Genomic DNA, 17250 nt, shown 5'->3' on the forward strand with positions numbered 1-17250 from the left:
TAATTGACCAAGTTGTCTACCACAAGGTACTAGCCGCCTGTTGTTAGGCCACCAGCGCCATAGTTGGTTGGTTTAGTAGTCTATCATGTGATCCATTCTTGGATCTGCCACTGTCTACGCATGGCCAAAAGAGAGCATTCTTGAATTAGTTATGTGTACGGTGTCGTCAAATATCAGTTTTCTATGTTAAAATAGAATTCCAGCTTTGTATCAAAACTGTTGGATTAATGTGGGCTTGGCCGAAATTAATATTCTATAATAGTCAATGCTAAAGGCCCACTTTAATGATATGGTGTACTAATAATTTAGTACCATAGTGGAAGTTCAAGGGACAAATCAATCAACTTAAATAGGTGGACCATTGATGCATCTATTGAGAAGTTGAGAAAAAAATGAAGAACTGTTACACGCGCGTGTGCCGCTGACCGGGCTGGCCGGGTTGGGCCGTGGCTCGAGGCTCGTGGTAGATCGGACCTTGGTCCGAATATTCCTTCCTAACGGTTGCACATTTTGCCTAGAGTAATGACCGTCCATTTCCTATATTATGGCTAGTAACAGAGTCTCTTATGGCACGTCGGTTTCTGGCTGTAAGGCTGACAGTTTTTTGCTCTTATGGTGACCGTTTCTGTCCGTACCCCTCCCTCTGCGCATGTATAAACACTGAGGAGGTGGACGCTCTTCCAGTTACGTGAATAGTCTCTCAGACGCTGTAAATTTCTGGCTCTTATGGCGACCGTTAATGTCCGTTCCCCTACCTCTGCGCGTGTATAAACACGGAGGAGGTGGATGCTCTTCTAGTTACGTGAACAGTCTCTTAGACGCGTTGCACTCAACCGATTCTCGTCACACCTTCTACGAGCATAAAGAGAGTGGGAGAGCAGGCCTCCAAAATCGCCGTCCGCAGAGGTACACTTGCACAGGTGTTGGGGGCCTTCGGCTTCCGAAGGTCCTCAAAAACATGATTTAACAGTGTTTCTAGAGTGTAATGTGTGAACAGGTACCTTCGGACTTATGTCAAAGAGGGAGAACCTCAAAAGATACGAAGGTTGGCAGTGCCGAAGCTGTGAAGCAGGAAAGCTTCGGCATGTTCGCAGAAAAGGGAACCGACTTAAAGATGAAAAGGCCATTTAGACCTCGATAGATTGCTATGGAATTATCACCAAATGTAAAGGGCATGTATGTAATTTTGTATGGGTTGTATTCCGTGCCTATAAATAGGTGAACAGTACCCCCGTACTGTTCACGCTGACTTGGCATTTGCTTTTGCGTCACGCTTGTACTTTTTATCTTCTCTCAGGACCGAAGGTACATTTGTAATTTGAAATCATTTCTATTTTTCCATGTCAATAAAATAGAAATGATTCTATGATGATGCTTATATTATATTTCATGCTTTATATGAATCCTTCGTCATTACTTGTTATGTTCACGAAGGTATGTCTCTTATGACCTTCGTCCGAAGCTCATTATTTCCCGAAGGGACATAATGCTTCGAAGGACGAAGGACTTTAACACCTAACACTTTTTATGTTGCCTTGTTCTTAACTCTTAGCATTTGAGAACAAGTCCCCAACATTGGCGCCCACCTCCGGTGAACTCACTTCCATTTCCTGAGCTTTTCGACACCTTCGGCAAGCATCAGCTTCGTCATGCCGCCGAAGAAGGCTTCAGCACCAGGGGCTGGCACGCTGCAGCCGCTGGACCCCAATCAAGACGTCCTTTCTCTCAGAGAGGCACGAAGCCAGAAGAGGAAGGCTACCAGTCCAACACATCCGGAGGATGATCTAGATCAGGAGATTCAGAATCTGGAAATCCTTCAGCAGCAGGTTCAACGCAGGAAGGAGAAGATGGCCAGGCTAGCTGAACTGCAGAGGCAGATAGATGAAGCCTCTGAAGAAGTTCGTCATCTTGCTCAGGATGAGCAACACCGAAGGCCTCAACATCAAGACCTTCATCAGGAGGGCTTTCACAACGAAGACGACTGGAACGATCACTTCATGGCAGAAGCTGAAGGATTTGTTGTTAACCAGTTTTCAAGGATTTCAGACGAAGCCGGTCACTGCTCAGGCTCTGTTCCAGTGCACTCAGGACCACGAAGAATACCTTCAGGCATATGTCCGAAGGTTTCTGCGTCTAAGGGCACAGGCGCCGACAGTGCCCAATGAGATTGTCATTGAGGCCATGATCAAGGGGCTTCGGCCAGGGCCATCAGCGCAGTATTTTGCCAGGAAGCCACCACAAACGCTGGAGAAGCTGCTCCAGAAGATGGATGAATATATTCGAGCTGACAATGATTTTCGCCAAAGAAGGGAGGAGGCCTTCAGATTTTCTGAGATGACCAGGGGCTTCGGAGGAAGATTCTATCCGAAGCATGTCAGATCAATTCATAATTCCAATCAAAATGATGATAAGGGGAGCCAGCAGCAAAGGCCACAGTACTCCTCACAGACTTCGGGGCAACAGCAAAGCTCCTTTCGACCACCAGCTCCAAGAGGCAGAGGCGCCAGGGGCTTCGGCGGAAGATTCGGGGATCAACCCAGAAGAATATTTTGCTTATTCTGTGGTGAAAACAAAGGTCATACTACCAGGATGTGTCATGTTACCATTCAGAAGCAAAAAGAGATAGCCGAAGCTGCTGCGCAACAGGCTCAGCCGAAGCAGGTCATGCACACTGCTTCGTATCATTCGCCCTACATCCCAGAATATGTGGGCAACCATCCTGTAGTCTCTGCTGCTTCGGCAAGTCAGCCTTCAGCTTCCTGGCAACAGCCCCCGCCTCCACCCCCGTTGCAACAAGGCCAGCAGCCAGAAGGGAGCCAATATGCTCCACATCAAAGGGACTTCAGAGAACAGTCCGAAGCTCGCACGGTCAACAGCACCGTGCCAGAGTCAAAACACATCTATTGACAAATATCCTACCTTAATAGCAATCTTTTTCATTCAGTTTTATTTTTTCTAATAAAGGACATTGTTTAGGTTTCATGTAATTAGTTTCGTTGATTCCTACAAGAAAAATATGTTTTCTTCACAGGTTTGTGATAATAAAAGGACCTTCGGACTATCGAAAATCCTTCGAAGCAACAAAAAGTCGTTCTAAGGAACGCAGAGTAAGTCTGACGAAGTCACAAAAAGTCGTTCCGAAGGGAGCGCAGTGTAAGTTTTCTGCTCCAAAGTCGTTCCAAAAGGAATGCAGAGCATACAGCGAAAAGTCAACGCTGATACCGCCTAAGTAAAAGGCGAAGAAGCTCCAAAGACGTTCCTAAGGGAATGCAGAGCTTATACCGCCTAAGTAAAAGGCGAAGAAGTTCCAAAGACGTTCCTAAGGGGATGCAGAACTTACAGCGAAAAATAAACGCTGATTCCGCTGAAGTAAAAGGCGAAGAAGCTCCTAAGGGAGGCTTATAATGAAAAAGTCAGTATTGATACAAAAGATTGTGCCCCATTGCAGGAATGTGTGTATCTTCGGCACAAAATATCATTTTGCATAACATAACATCATCACATCATTTTGCATAGCATAATCATCATACATCATGCTGCATGTGGCACAAGAACGGGGCATGTTATCGATCTTCGGAAAATGCTTTGAAAAGGGGCAAATCATGCCAAGTTACAGGGAGAAACAATATTGATTTTCGAGGTATAGCTTCGGAGATTATTTTTACGAAGCTTGGATATTTCTTATCAGAACACTATGGATATTGTCGTGATAAATGATAAATTCTTCTTCACGAAGCATGAAAAGAAGGGAAGGTGTTTTTTCGTCGAAGACTCAAAAATGGTACGTGTTTAAAGTTTCATGCATCGTAAAGAATTGAATCATAAAACAAGTATATTACATACAGGATTACAGAATATTACACAAATCATATATCAAATGTTTTTTGCAATAGCACTTAGTCTTCCCTAAGTACTATCTCTGCAGCTTCGTTCAGCAGTCGATCGACAACCTGATCCATGATAGCTTCGGCCATCTTTTTAATTTCGTCGTCATCTTTAGGCTGAGGGCCCGAAGATGCTTGAGTAGGATCTGAGTGAGGACGGGACACGACTACATTACTATTACAAATCGCAAACAGATCTTAAAAGCCTAAAGATTACAACACGGTAAAAACTATTATTTAGTACCTAATTGACCTTCGGGCTCTGTGCTCTTTTTAGCAGCCTTAGCCACTTCTCTAGCATCATGGATGCCCTTTTCACTTCTCTGAATAATTTCTCTTGCCATTTCTCGGCCACCGTTATCCCAGATATCAGTAAAAAACTTTCCACCAATTATGCTAGCTTCGGCCGAAGGATCTTTTGTATCTTCAAAGGACAAAGCAGCTTCGGACTGTGCTAAAATTTTCACATGCTCACAGCCCTTCTTCTCTAAAATGGTGGCAATCCCTCTGGCGCCAGAGAAGGCACATATATCTCCTCGGCTATTTAAAATTTCTTCGAAGGCTTCAGCTTCGTGGTCAATCCATTCAATGACACTTTCGGGATTGCCCCTCAAAAAATTTTCTTCACTTGAGAATGCGCCGACTTTGGCGAAGCTAGCCTTTAATTTTTTAACACAATCTACAGATTTATTGTAGCATTTCTTTTTGGACGAACGAAGCTCTTCAACAGTCACTTCTAGATGATCTGCCCATTGATCGCTGAGTTCACGCTTTGTTTCTTCAAGTATACGTTCTTCTTTGGCTCTGGCCAGTTGTTTCCGAAGGTCTTCAATTTCGTGTTTCTGAGCTTCAGCTTGACTTTTGAAAGCAGCTTCGTCCTCCTTTATTTTATCTATCAATGAGTATAATATTTTGTCTTTTTCGAGACCTTCATTCCTCAGTTCAATTACTTCGGAACGAAGGTTGCTCAGGGCTATAGTACATCCTTCGTCCTCAGCATCTTTCTGTGCTCTGAGGGCATTGCTGAGTATCAGGCCCTGCAGACAGGAATATGTCTGTGTCAATAGTTTTAAACAAACGGAAAATTTTGAATTCAACAAAAATATAAGAATTCCATTTGTCGCACCTTTAAACTGTTGTAAGCTAGGCTGTCAGCCAGATCGTTCTTTGACAGCACCGAAAGTCCGTCTTCTAAAGTTGGAAATCCGAAGCTTCTGCTCATCTCCCGACAGACAGAAATTTCCTTGCTGTCGGGGAGGCAATACAAGAAATCTTCTTCTCCACTGCCATTAAATATCAACGCCCCCTTTGGATATTTCAACTTTTGGGCATAGTGTTGGGCCTCTTGTTCTTCTTTTTCTGTTAATTTTTTCCCCGAAGCATGACGAAAAATATAATCACGAATTTTGGATGCTTCGGGGGTAACAACACTAGTTCCTTCAGCAAAAGTTGGCTTTGTTATTTTTTCTGCCTCACTTTCCAAGGTTTTTGCCTTTGAGGGCCCTGAGGGCCCAGCTTCGGCTTCAGTATCTTGCTCTGGAGCTTTAGAACCCGAAGCTTCGACTGTTGTTTCAGGAGTAACGGCAGCCTTCTTCGGAGGGGTGCTTGAAGATTTGATCGTTTCCAGCACATCTAGCACATTAGCCATTCTCCTTCTTTTCGGAGTCACTGCTGGCACTTTTTGATTACTTACTGTTTCAATGTTTGCCACAGGACTCAAAACTTCTGATGTTTTGGAGTCCTCGGTTGCTTCCTTTACCTCTTCCATTTTTTCTGTGAATGGCGCTTCGGCCTTCTCTTTCGTTTCTGGTAACAAAATTTTTGATTGCTCCAATTTTGTCTTCGTTGGTATTTCGGCTGTTTCTGTGACTTCTGGCAGCAAAGTTGGCTCGGCTGGTTTTTCAGCTTCGGTGGCCGAAGAAGTCTCTCCGGCAAACTCAGGCACCGAAGCTGGTTCAATATAACGCGGTCGATAAGTAAGAACCTTTATCTTTTTCCTTTTCGGTTCTGGCTCGCTAGGAGCAGCTGCAGTTTCTTCTTTTGCAGAGGTTGTATTTTTTCTCTTCTGCCTTCGAATGGGGTAGCAATAGTCAGGGTAGACAAACCCGATGGCATCAAATACCCGATTCAGCCTTTTCTTTTTTCGGCCTCCGAAGGCTGCTGACATTGCAGTATCTTCGGCCTTCGAGTATGTCCCAAGCAGCTCATCACTTAAATTGTCAATGCTTTTCAACCACTCATCGTCTGGCTCAATAAATTTATCTTCAAATTTAAAAGTGTACTTAAACCTGACAAGTCCACCTTCGTCGGCCTCTTTAACGGTTTCTTGTGGCATTTCCCATTTCTCCGCAAGCGGCCACACCCTGAAGGCAATATGCTCTTGTACTAAGTCCCTTGTTCCTATAAAAGAGCAGACAACGCCGAAGGCTCTTTGGCACTCTTCGGCGGCTTCGTTCATTTCAACCTTCGGCCTCCGAAGGCCGAAGCTTTGCCAAATAGGACGCATAATTATACCTTTGATGTCTTCTCGTGCTGATAAGTCATTCTTCACATAAAACCATTCTGTCATCCAATCCCCGGGCCATCTCTTCCGAAAGGTTGGTACGGGACAGCTTGCCCCGGACCGAGAGACGAAGCTGTAGCAGCCAAAGTTGTTATGGTACTGTTCTTTGCCCCAAGGCTTTGTTTCATATAATAATTCATGAACATTACAGAAGCTTCTTGCGTCAGGCTTCAGACCTTGGCTTCTCGCGGCCCACACGAAGATATTTAGCCTTATAATTGCCTCGGGAGTAAGTTGATGAAGATAGACTTCGAAGATTTTCAACACCTCCACGACGAAGCTGCTCAAGGGGAATCGCAATCCAGCTTTCAAAAAGCTTCGATACACCACAACTTCATTTTCTTCAGGGTGTGGACAAGTTTTTTCCCCTTCGTCCGCCCTCACAATGGACAGATCCCGGAAATACCTTCCTCTCATATTAACAAGATGATTCTCTTTGATAGTTGATTTACCATAAACTGAATGGCTTGGTCGCCAGGGGCGATCTTCGGAGTCTTCGCCACCGCTGTCCACATCATAACTTTCACTGTCACCAGTATCTTCAGACAACCCTTCCAGAATTTCCCTGGTGATCTTTTCTGTGTTGGTCTTCGACATTGCTATAAGAAACCCTAAGTTCTTCTCTTCATCAAGACTCAGCTTCATCTCAGCAGCAGCCTTCTTAGCAGCTTCAGACATCTTCGGAAACACTAAAAAACTGTTTTTAAAAGCCGAAGCTTCAAAGCTAAAAACTTAGCAGATCACAGTGCACAAGAGCTAAAAAATGAGTGAGCAGGAGTGGTTGGCCAGAAAGCGTGCAAAATAAGTTTGCGGTATGGCCGTATTTATACGCCTGATGCGTTGAAAGTTGAAAGACCCCACTTGTCATTGAATGTTGCTATTCTAGCAAAGGGAAGGTGTTTTTTCGGACCTTCGGCATAAAGCCTTCGTTCATATCGCAATCTGAATTTATTATTTCAAACAAATTAATATTGCGAGGGGCTACTGTTGGGGGCCTTCGGCTTCCGAAGGTCCTCAAAAACATGATTTAACAGTGTTTCTAGAGTGTAATGTGTGAACAGGTACCTTCGGACTTATGTCAAAGAGGGAGAACCTCAAAAGATACGAAGGTTGGCAGTGCCGAAGCTGTGAAGCAGGAAAGCTTCGGCATGTTCGCAGAAAAGGGAACCGACTTAAAGATGAAAAGGCCATTTAGACCTCGATAGATTGCTATGGAATTATCACCAAATGTAAAGGGCATGTATGTAATTTTGTATGGGTTGTATTCCGTGCCTATAAATAGGTGAACAGTACCCCCGTACTGTTCACGCTGACTTGGCATTTGCTTTTGCGTCACGCTTGTACTTTTTATCTTCTCTCAGGACCGAAGGTACATTTGTAATTTGAAATCATTTCTATTTTTCCATGTCAATAAAATAGAAATGATTCTATGATGATGCTTATATTATATTTCATGCTTTATATGAATCCTTCGTCATTACTTGTTATGTTCACGAAGGTATGTCTCTTATGACCTTCGTCCGAAGGTCATTATTTCCCGAAGGGACATAATGCTTCGAAGGACGAAGGACTTTAACACCTAACACTTTTTATGTTGCCTTGTTCTTAACTCTTAGCATTTGAGAACAAGTCCCCAACAACAGGTGTGTGGGCGATCATGATTTTAGGGAGCATACTCTCGACTGTTCGCTTCATCCACTCGACCACAGTTGATTGCATTCTTCATTGTCGACGTCGTTCGAGTGACTGTACTACGTACACCTGCCTACATCGACTTTGTACGACTACATCGAACATGCACACAAGATGTATCTACTACTAATCCTAGAAAGATATCCCTACTACTATATAAGACTCTAATGTAGACAGTGCATCGTGTTCTGCCTCTCTTCTGTCCACATCTGATGGTACGTTCCTTCTTCCTCCGCGTGCATCGTCCGATTGACAACCACTTGCGATCCATCCGCCCCCGCTCGTGTCCCACACGCCAAAGACCACATCGTTACTCCACAGTCACCACCGCCCCGCCGCGCCATTTCGCCCCCTTCCCTTCCTGCTCTTCCTGGTGCTCCTCGGCTCTGCATCCCTCGCAATTGACATAGCCATGTCCCATCATCCTTGAAAGGGAATTAGGCTTACACCTATTTCCTAAACTAATTTTGGTAGTTGAATTGCCCAACACAAATGATTGGACTAACTAGTTTGCCCAAGTCTATAAGATCTACAGGTACCAAAGGTTCACAATAAGCCAATAAAAAGATCAAGAGAAAGGGTTCAAACATAGGAGCAAAGGGACAACCGAAGACACCCTGGTCGGGCGCACCGGACAGTGTCCGGTGCACCACCGGGCAGTGTCCGGTGTACCAGGGGACACCAAACTGAACTTCGCATCTTCGGGAATTCTCAGAGTCGTCACGCTATAATTCACCGGACTGTCCGGTGTACACCGGACAGTGTCCGGTGCCCCAAGGATGAAGAGACTCTGAACTCGCCAGCTTCGGGAATTTGCAACGGCTAGTCCGCTATAATTCACCGGACATATCCGGTGTGACAACGAAGCAACGACTACTTCAGGCGCCAATGGCTACCTACAGCGCATTAAATGCGCGCCAGCGCGCACAGAAGTCAGGCACGCCCATGCTGGCGCACCGGACACTCCACAGTGCATGTCCGGTGCGCCACCGGACATCGAGACGGGCCCAGAAGTCAGAGCTCCAACGGTCGGAACCCTATCAGCCCGGTGACGTGGCTGTCGCACCGGACATGTCCGGTGCACCATACGACAGACAGCCTCCACCAAACGGCTAGTTTGGTGGTTGGGGCTATAAATACCCCCAACCACCCCTCATTCAAGTCATCCAAGTTTTCAACCTTCCAACCACTTACAAGAGCTAGGCATTCAATTCTAGACACACTCAAGTGATCAAATCCTCTCCAATTCCACACAAGTCTTTAGCGATTAGCGAGAGAGATTTGCCGTGTTCTTTTGAGCTCTTGCGCTTGGATTGCTTCTCTCTTTCTCACTTGTTCTTGTGATCAAAACTCCATTGTAACCGAGGCAAGAGACACCAATTGTGTGGTGGTCCTTGCGGGGAAGTTTTATTCCCGGTTTGATTTGAGAAGAGAAGCTCACTCGGTCTGAGGGACCGCTTGAGAGAGGGAAAGGGTTGAAAGAGACCCGGTCTTTGTGACCACCTCAACGGGGAGTAGGTTTGCGAGAACCGAACCTCGGTAAAACAAATCCGTGTGTCACACTCTTCATTTGCTTGCGATTTGTTTTGCGCCCTCTCTCTCGGACTCATTATTATTTCTAACGCTAACCCGACTTGTAGTTGTGATTAATTTTGTAAATTTCAGTTTCGCCCTATTCACCCCCCCTCTAGGCGACTTTCAATTGGTATCAAAGCCCGGTGCTTCATTAGAGCCTAACCGCTCGAAGTGATGTCGGGAGATCACACCAAGAGGGAGATGGAGACCGGTGACAAGCCCGCTACGAGCCACGAGAGCACTTCATCGGAAGAGTCCCGTACCAAGAGGAAGGAGAAGAAGAGGGACTCCTCCAACAAAGGGAAGGGGAAGGAGAAGAAATCTTCCTCCCACAAGTCGCATCGGAGAGGCGACAAGCACAAGAGGATGAGGAAAGTGGTCTACTACGAGACCGACTCTTCATCACCATCGACCTCCGACTCCGATGCGCCGTCCGTAACTTCTAAGCGCCAAGAGCGCAAGAAGTATAGTAAGATCCCCCTACGCTACCCCCACATTTCAAAGCGTACTCCTTTACTCTCCGTTCCATTAGGCAAACCACCGGTTTTTTACGGTGAAGATTATAATATGTGGAGTGACAAAATGAGGCATCATCTAACCTCACTCCACACAAGCATATGGAATGTTGTTGAGTTTGGTGTACAGGTACCATCCGTAGGGGATGAAGACTACGACTCGGACGAGGTGGTCCAAATCCACCACTTTAACTCCCAAGCAACCATTATACTCCTCGCCTCTCTAAGTCGAGAGGAGTATAACAAGGTGCAAGGGTTAAAAAGTGCGAAGGAAATTTGGGACGTACTCAAGACCGCGCACGAAGGAGACGAGGTGACAAAAATCACCAAGCGGGAGACGATCGAGGGGGAGCTCGGTCGCTTCATGCTCCACCAAGGGGAGGATCCACAAGCTATGTACAACCGCTTGAAGACCTTGGTGAACCAAGTGCGCAACCTCGGGAGCGAAAAATGGGATGACCATGAGATGGTCAAGGTTATTCTTAGATCCATCGTATTTCTTAACCCTACACAAGTTCAATTAATTCGAGGTGATCCTAGATATAAGCTAATGTCTCCCGAGGAAGTTATAGGAAAATTTGTGAGCTTTGAGCTAATGATTAAAGGCTCAAAGAAAATCATCGAGCAAGGCACCTCCTCCACACCCGAAGCACAATCGGTCGCATTTAAGGCGACGGAGGAGAAGGAGGAGTCTACACCAAGTAGACAACCCATCGACGCCTCCAAGCTCGACAATGAGGAAATGGCGCTCATCATCAAGAGTTTCCGCCAAATCCTCAAGCAAAGGAGGGGGAAAGACTACAAACCCCGCTCCAAGAAAGTATGCTACAAATGTGGTAAGCCCAGTCATTTTATTGCTAAATGTCCATTATCTAGTGATAGTGACAGGGGCGACGACAAGAAGTTGAGAAGAAAGGAGAAGAAGAGACACTACAAGAACAAGGGCGGCGATGCCCACGTGTGCCGTGAGTGGGACTCCGACGAGAGCTCCACCGACTCCTCCTCCGACGAGGACACCGTCAACATCGCCATCACCAAGGGTCTTCTCTTCCCCAATGTCGGCCACAAATGCCTCATGGCCAAGGATGGCAAAAAGAAGAAGGTCAAATCCAAATCCTCCACTAAATATGAATCCTCTAGTGATGATAATGCTAGTGATGAGTGATAGTCGCCTAGAGGGGGGGGGGGTGAATAGGGCGAAACTGAAATTACAAATATAAACACAACTACAAGCCGGGTTAGCGTTAGAAATATGAACAAGTCCGCGAGAGAGGGCGCAAAACAAATCGCAAGCAAATAATGAAGTGTGACACACGGATTTGTTTTACCGAGGTTCGGTTCTCGCAAACCTACTCCCCGTTGAGGAGGCCACAAAGGCCGGGTCTCTTTCAACCCTTCCCTCTCTCAAACGGTCCCTCGGACCGAGTGAGCTTCTCTTCTCAAATCAAAACCGGGAACAAAACTTCCCCGCAAGGGCCACCACACAATTGGTGCCTCTTGCCTTGATTACAATGGAGTTTTGATCACAAGAACAAGTGAGAAAGAAAAGAAGCAATCCAAGCGCAAGAGCTCAAATGAACACGGCAAATCACTCTCACTAGTCACTAGGGTTTTGTGTGGAATTGGAGAGGATTTGATCTCTTTGTATGTGTCTAGAATTGAATGCCTAGCTCTTGTAAGTGGTTGAGAAGTGGGAAAACTTGGATGCAATGAATGGTGGGGTGGTTGGGGTATTTATAGCCCCAATCACCAAAAGTGGCCGTTGGGAGGCTGTCTGCTCGATGGCGCACCGGACAGTCCGGTGCACACCGGACAGTCCGGTGCCCCCTGCCACGTCATCACTGTCGTTGGATTCTGACCGTTGGAGCTTCTGACTTGTGGGCCCGCCTGGGTGTCCGGTGCACACCGGACAGGTACTGTTTGATGTCCGGTGTGCCAGCATGGGCGATTCTGACTTCTGCGCGCGCAGACGGCGCATTAAATGCGCGGCAGAGAGCCGTTGGCGCGGAGATGACCGTTGCTTCGGAGGCGCACCGGACAGTCCGGTGCACACCGGACAGTCCGGTGAATTTTAGCGGGCTAACCGTTGGCGTTTCCCGAAGCTGGCGAGTTCCTGAGGCCGACCTCCCTTGGCGCACCGGACACTGTCCGGTGTACACCGGACAGTCCGGTGAATTATAGCCGAGTCGCCCTGGAAATTCCCGAAGGTGGCGAGTTTGAGTCTGAGTCCCCTGGTGCACCGGACAGGTACTGTTCACTGTCCGGTGGCACACCGGACAGTCCGGTGCGCCAGACCAGGGGTGCCTTCGGTTGCCCCTTTGCTCCTTTGATGAATCCAAAACTTGGTCTTTTTATTGGCTGAGTGTGAACCTTTTACACCTGTATAATCTACACACTTGGGCAAACTAGTTAGTCCAATTATTTGTGTTGGGCAATTCAATCACCAAAATTATTTAGGACTTAGGTGTAAGCCTAATTCCCTTTCAATCTCCCCTTTTTTGGTGATTGATGCCAACATAAACCAAAGCAAATATAGAAGTGCATAATTGAACTAGTTTGCATAATGTAAGTGTAAAGGTTGCTTGGAATTTAGCCAATGTAACTACTTACAAGATATGCAAGGAATGTTTCTTTCTTATATAACATTTTGGACCACGTTTGCACCACATGTTTTGTTTTTGCAAATTCTTTTGTAAATCCATTTCAAAGATCTTTTGCAAATAGTCAAAGGCAAATGAATAAGAGTTTGCAAAGCATTTTCAAGATTTGAAATTTTCTCAAATGCTTTTCCCTTGACTTAACAAAAACTCCCCCTAAAGGAGATCCACCTCTTAGTGTTCAAGAGGGTTTTGATATATCATTTTTGAAATCCTACTTTTCCCTTTTTGAACACAATAGGATACCAATTGAAAAATACTCTTGGAAAGCACTAAGTTTTTGAAATTGGTGGTGGTGGTGCGGTCCTTTTTGCTTTGGGCTCATTTCTCCCCCTTTTTGGCATGAATCGCCAAAAAAAAACGGAATCATTAGAGCCCTTGAAGTGATTTCTTCCCCTTTGGTCATAAGTAAATGAGTTAAGATTATACCAAAGACGAAATCCGGTCCTTTTGCTTTGGGCTTTCACTTTCTCCCCCAAAGACAAGGTCCTTTGCTTGGAGCGATGGCGAAGGATGAGTTACGGAGTGGAAGCCTTTGTCTTCGCCGAAGACTCCAATTCCCTTTCAATACACCTATGACTTGGTTTGAAATAGACTTGAAAAACACATTAGTCATAGCATATGAAAGAGATATGATCAAAGGTATATAAATGAGCTATGTGTGCAAGCTAGCAAAAGAAATTTCTAGAATCAAGAATATTGAGCTCATGCCTAAGTTTGGTAAAAGTTTGTTCATCAAGAGGCTTGGTAAAGATATCGGCTAATTGATCTTTAGTGTTAATGTAAGAAATCTCGATATCCCCCTTTTGTTGGTGATCCCTAAGAAAATGATACCGAATGGCTATGTGCTTAGTGCGGCTATGCTCGACGGGATTGTCGGCCATTTTGATTGCACTCTCATTATCACAGAGCAAAGGGACTTTGGTTAATTTGTAACCGTAGTCCCGCAGGGTTTGCCTCATCCAAAGCAATTGCGCGCAACAATGTCCTGCGGCAATGTACTCGGCTTCGGCGGTGGAAAGAGCGACCGAATTTTGCTTCTTTGAAGCCCAAGACACCAAGGATCTTCCCAAGAACTGGCAAGTCCCCGATGTGCTCTTCCTATTAATTTTGCACCCCGCCCAATCGGCATCCGAATAACCAATCAAATCAAATGTGGATCCCCGAGGGTACCAAAGCCCAAACTTAGGTGTGTAAGCCAAATATCTCAAGATTCGTTTTACGGCCGTAAGGTGGGATTCCTTAGGGTCGGATTGGAATCTTGCACACATGCAAACGGAAAGCATGATGTCCGGTCGAGATGCACATAAATAAAGCAATGAACCAATCATCGACCGGTATACCTTTTGATCCACGGACTTACCTCCCGTGTCGAGGTCGAGATGCCCATTAGTTCCCATGGGTGTCTTGATGGGTTTGGCATCCTTCATCCCAAACTTGGTTAGAATGTCTTGAGTGTACTTCGTTTGGCTAATGAAGGTGCCCTCTTGGAGTTGCTTGACTTGGAATCCTAGAAAATACTTCAACTCCCCCATCATCGACATCTCGAATTTCTGTGTCATGATCCTACTAAACTCTTCACATGTAGACTCGTTAGTAGACCCAAATATAATATCATCAACATAAATTTGGCATACAAACAAGTCATTTTCAAGAGTTTTAGTAAAGAGTGTAGGATCGGCCTTGCCGACTTTGAAGCCATTAGAAATAAGGAAATCTCTCAGGCATTCATACCATGCTCTTGGGGCTTGCTTGAGCCCATAAAGCGCCTTAGAGAGCCTATATACATGGTTAGGGTACTCACTGTCTTCAAAGCCGGGAGGTTGCTCAACATAGACCTCTTCCTTGATTGGTCCGTTGAGGAAGGCACTTTTCACGTCCATTTGATAGAGCTTAAAGCCATGGTAAGTAGCATAGGCCAATAATATGCGAATTGACTCAAGCCTAGCTACGGGTGCATAGGTTTCACCGAAATCCAAACCTTCGACTTGTGAATACCCTTTGGCCACGAGTCGAGCTTTGTTCCTTGTCACCACACCATGCTCATCTTGCTTGTTGCGGAAGACCCATTTGGTTCCTACAACATTTTGGTTAGGACGTGGAACTAAATGCCATACCTCGTTCCTCGTGAAATTCTTGAGCTCCTCTTGCATCGCCACCACCCAATCCGAATCTTGGAGAGCTTCCTCTACCCTGTGTGGCTCAATAGAGGAAACAAAAGAGTAATGTTCACAAAAATGAGCAACCCGAGATCTAGTAGTTACCCCCTTATGAATGTCTCCGAGGATAGTGTCGACGGGGTGATCTCGTTGGATTGCTTGGTGGACTCTTGGGTGTGGCGGACTTGGTTCTTCCTCATCCTCCATTTCTTGATCATTTGCATCTCCCCCTTGATCATTGCCATCATCTTGAGGTGGCTCATCTTCTTGATTTTGCCCTTCATCAACGTGAGCCTCATCCTCATTTTGAGTTGGTGGAGATGCTTGCGTGGTGGAGGATGGTTGATCTTGTGCACTTGGAGGCTCTTCGGATTCCTTAGGACACACATCCCCAATGGACATGTTCCTTAGCGCTATGCATGGAGCCTCTTCATTACCTATCTCATCAAGATCAACTTGCTCTACTTGAGAGCCGTTAGTTTCATCAAACACAACGTCACATGAGACTTCAACTAGTCCAGTGGACTTGTTAAAGACCCTATATGCCCTTGTGTTTGAGTCATAACCAAGTAAAAAGCCTTCCACAGTTTTAGGAGCAAATTTAGATTTTCTACCTCTTTTAACAAGAATAAAGCATTTGCTACCAAAAACTCTAAAATATGAAATGTTGGGCTTTTTACCGATTAGGAGTTCATATGATGTCTTCTTGAGGATTCGGTGAAGATATAACCGGTTGATGGCGTAGCAGGCGGTGTTGACCGCTTCGGCCCAAAACCGGTCCGGTGTCTTGTACTCATCAAGCATGGTTCTTGCCATGTCCAATAGAGTCCGATTCTTCCTCTCCACTACACCATTTTGTTGTGGAGTGTAGGGAGAAGAGAACTCATGCTTGATGCCCTCCTCCTCAAGGAAGCCTTCAATTTGAGAGTTCTTGAACTCCGTCCCGTTGTCGCTTCTAATTTTCTTGATCCTTAAGCCGAACTCATTTTGAGCCCGTCTCAAGAATCCCTTTAAGGTCTCTTGGGTTTGAGATTTTTCCTGCAAAAAGAATACCCAAGTGAAGCGAGAATAATCATCCACTATTACAAGACAATACTTACTCCCGCCGATGCTTATGTAAGCAATCGGGCCGAATAGATCCATGTGGAGTAGCTCAAGCGGCCTGTCGGTCGACATGATGTTCTTGTGTGGATGATGGACTCCAACTTGCTTCCCCGCCTGGCATGCGCTACAAATCCTGTCTTTCTCAAAATGAACATTTGTTAATCCTAAAATGTGCTCTCCCTTTAGAAGCTTATGAAGATTCTTCATCCCAACATGGGCTAGTCGGCGATGCCAGAGCCAACCCATGTTAGTCTTAGCAATTAAGCATGTGTCGAGCTCAGCTCTATCAAAATCTACTAAGTATAGCTGACCCTCTAACACACCCTTAAATGCTATTGAATCATCACTTCTTCTAAAGACAGTGACACCTACATCAGTAAAAAGACAGTTGTAGCCCATTTGACATAATTGTGAAACAGAAAGCAAGTTGTAATCTAAAGAATCTACAAGAAAAACATTGGAAATAGAATGGTCAGGAGATATAGCAATTTTACCCAATCCTTTGACCAAACCTTGATTTCCATCCCCGAATGTGATAGCTCGTTGGGGATCTTGGTTTTTCTCATAGGAGGAGAACATCCTTTTCTCCCCTGTCATATGGTTTGTGCACCCGCTGTCGAGTATCCAACTTGAGCCCCCGGATGCATAAACCAACAAAACAAATTTAGTTCTTGACTTTAGGTACCCAAACTGTTTTGGGTCCTTTGGCATTAGAAACAAGAACTTTGGGTACCCAAACACAAGTCTTTGATCCCTTGTGTTTGCCCCCAACAAACTTGGCAACGACCTTGCCGGATTTGTTAGTAAGCACATAAGAAGCATCAAAAGTTTTAAAAGAAATGGCATGATCATTTGATGCTTTAGTAATTTTCTTCTTAGGCAACTTGGCACGGGTTGGTTGCCTAGAGCTAGATGTCTCACCCTTATACATAAAAGCATGATTAGGGCCAGAGTGAGACTTCCTAGAATGAATTTTCCTAATTTTGTCCTCGGGATAACCGGCAGGGTATAAAATGTAACCCTCGTTATCCTGAGGCATGGGAGCCTTGCCCTTAACAAAATTTGACAATCTTTTAGGAGGGGCACTAAGTTTGACATTGT

The sequence above is a fragment of the Zea mays genome, chromosome 9, assembly GCF_902167145.1.
Source record: "Zea mays cultivar B73 chromosome 9, Zm-B73-REFERENCE-NAM-5.0, whole genome shotgun sequence".
Classification (NCBI taxonomy): domain Eukaryota; kingdom Viridiplantae; phylum Streptophyta; class Magnoliopsida; order Poales; family Poaceae; genus Zea; species Zea mays.